Source organism: Lepidothrix coronata, unplaced genomic scaffold, assembly GCF_001604755.1.
Source record: "Lepidothrix coronata isolate B3197 unplaced genomic scaffold, Lepidothrix_coronata-1.0 Scaffold375, whole genome shotgun sequence".
NCBI lineage: Eukaryota > Metazoa > Chordata > Aves > Passeriformes > Pipridae > Lepidothrix > Lepidothrix coronata.
This window is the reverse complement of record NW_016690555.1, coordinates 6,900-9,757: the sequence shown is the minus strand read 5'-3', so window position 1 is coordinate 9,757 and position 2,858 is coordinate 6,900. Positions and strand designations below refer to the sequence as shown.

The following is a 2,858-nucleotide window of genomic DNA, read 5'->3' as shown; positions in this document are numbered from 1 at the left end:
GGGGGGGGGGGGGGGGGAGCGGCTGGGAAGGCCGGGGAGGGGCAGACCCGGGGGGCGGGGGGGGGGGGGGGCCATGACGGGGAGGGGGGCGGGGCCTGACGGGAAAGGCGGGAGTGCGCCGGGCCCGCCCCCTTCTCTCTCTCTCTCTCCCGCTCCCGCTCCCATTCCCGCTCCCCTTCCCAATCCCACTCCCATTCCCAACCCCGCTCCCGTTCCCGTTCCCCCTCGCCCCGACCCCCCGTACCCGCTCCTGGGCGCGACTCTTCCGCCCGCGGCCGCGGAGCCCTGTGAGTGACGCGCCCGCCCGCCAATCAGAAGCGAGCGCCACGCGTCAGCCGGGGCTGGGTGAGAACGGAGCGCCGCGATTGGTCAATGCGGCGGTGAGCCCCGCCCCTCTCCCCGAGGGCGGGGCGGGAAGGGGCGGGCCCGGCGCGCTCCCGCCTTTCCCGTCAGGCCCCGCCCCCTTCCCCGTCATGGCCGCCCCCCCTCACGGCCCCTCAGAGCCCACAGACCTCCCACACGGCCCGAAATAACCCCCGCCCTCCTCCACGCCCCCAAAAGCGCCAACATTAATATTTTCGAGCAGTTCCCGTGTCGGAATAGATAAAACTTCACCCCCAAAATGCCGCTGCGCCTCAGCCCCGTGACTGGTTTAATAAAAGCAAACGGAATTAATGAGCAGTTCGTAGGATTAAAGAATCGTGGAATGGTTTGGGTTGGGAGGGACAGGCAAAAGGGGAGTCACAAAAATATCAATAAACTAACCGAGGAACATATTCCATCCAAAACCACGAAACAAATACGTGACAGAAAATGGATGTTCAATAAAAGCCCTGTGAGAAGGAAAGGAAACGAACTGGATCGAAGTCAACAGAGGGGATGTTGAAGATGAGAGGGGACATCTCACAGACACTGAATTTAAAGAATCATGGAATGGTTTGGGTTGGGAGGGACCTCAAAGCCCATCCAGTGCCACCCCTGCCATGGGCAGGGACACCTTCCACCAGCCCAGGTTGCTCCAAGCCCCGTCCAACCTGGCCTTGGACACTCCCAGGGATGGGGCATCATAAAGAATGCAAATATAAATAATATCAACCTGTGCCAGCGCCGTAGGAGGCACAAAGTAAGAAAAGGGGCAGTGTGAGAAAGGCCCAGAGAGATGACAAGACAAGCTGTGGACCCACGAAATGCCACTGAAATCCCACTAAATCCTACTTTAAGTTGTACTCAAAGCCCTCCTCTTCCAGCTCCCCTCCTTTTTTTTCCTTCTAGCTATATGTATGGACTGTGTTCCATCAAGTCTGCAGACACCACACACCCCTGTTCCCTCAGAGGGGCAGTTTCTCACACTAAAAATAAAGATTCACCACTTGTCTTTTTCTCTTGCAAGATTCCCTGCTCTTGCTTCTCCTTTTACTCCTTCTTCTTGGAGCCTTCTCTGTATCTCCACATTCATCCTGAGATGTAATTAATCTGAAACAAAGGGATCCTCAGCAGGCCTTGACATTTACAATGTCTACAGAACAGAAGAATTTCTTCCCAAAATCGAATCTAAAGCTCTCTTTCAGTTTTAAACCATTTCCCCTTGTCCTCTCACTTCCTTTCCTTGGAAAGCACTGACATGGATAATTAGCTCACTAACAGTGCTTGAAAGAGCCATCAGATTGTTGGGCAAGAAAGAAATTCTTCACCCTGAGAAAAACGGATACTTCTATTAATATATCTTATATATCTTACACAAACCATCATTATCTTCATATTAAGATATCACCTAGTGAAGCCTTTCAAACCACAAGCTGTAAGGTCACTGAACCAACACGTGGACGTTCTGGGAACAGTCAATATGTCTGGTTCTGGAAATAGCAGTGATTTCACCCTTTTGAGGTCAATGATAAAATAACATTTATCAAATTCAAATTCACAGTCTGTGGCAGCTCGAAAAATTCCTTCTGAAGGCTGTTCTTTCCTAGCTTTTTCTTCCACAGCAGTTGGTATTCCTTGTTCTAGAAGGATTTACTAAATACTTGTTCTAGCAGGATTTACTAAACACTGCTCTGAAGATTTTGTGAGCTCAGAGCAACAAAATTATAGACCAGCCCTGCACAAATGTACTCCTCCACACACCTGGGGAAAACAGAAATGTAAATTATTTTTCCATCATCATCGTAAATGTCGAAGAAGTGGATTTTTGTGCCTGGCAGTTTTGATGACAACAGTGTCAGGCTGATTTAAAGTGCTGGAGTCAGGTCACACCTACTCCATTTAAACCTGAGGAGTCTGAATAAGAACATAAAAATCCCCCACTCTGCTGATTCATCCATTACAGCAGCTTCAATATTGAAACTGCTGATGCTTCACTTCATCAAGAGCCAAACTGTTTTCCAGCAGGGCTGCATTTGCTGCAAACTCATTTCTGTTTTATCTTGTGCAATGAATTCGATTTGCTCTTTAAATCTCCCACTGGAGTGCTTTAAACAGTAATTCAGATCCAATTCCTGCAGATCATAATGAAAAGCTAAATGCAATCTTTTAAAGAATGTTATGTCAAAGGACTTCCAGAAAAGTATGTTTAATTTACAGTTTTCATTCTAAACAAAAATAAAGTATTCAAATAAACAGACATTCGATCACACAACTGTTGGAGCCAGGCTGGGAGAGCTGAGGGGGCTCAGCCCAGAAAAGAGAAGGCTCCAGGGAGACCTCAGAGTCCCTTCCAGGGCCTAAAGGGGCTCCAGGAGAGCTGGAGAGGGACTGGGGACAAGGGATGGAGGGACAGGAAAAGCAGGAATGGCTTCCCACTGCCACAGGATATTGGGAAAGAATTCTTCCCTGTGAGGGTGGGGAGGCCCTGGCACAGG

At 49.8% G+C, this 2,858-nt stretch overlaps 1 protein-coding gene across 2 annotated transcripts in view; it reads right to left on the bottom strand.

Moving 5' to 3' along the window:
- TMEM50B (transmembrane protein 50B) overlaps positions 1-295 on the bottom strand; it is a 9,372-nt gene extending 9,077 nt beyond the window's left edge. For both annotated transcript variants that reach the window (XR_001878656.1, XM_017839112.1), the window contains exon 1: positions 245-295. The gene's annotated coding sequence lies outside the window, so the exon portion shown is untranslated. The remainder of the gene's footprint in view (positions 1-244) is intronic.
- Positions 296-2,858: the final 2,563 nt, after the last annotated feature.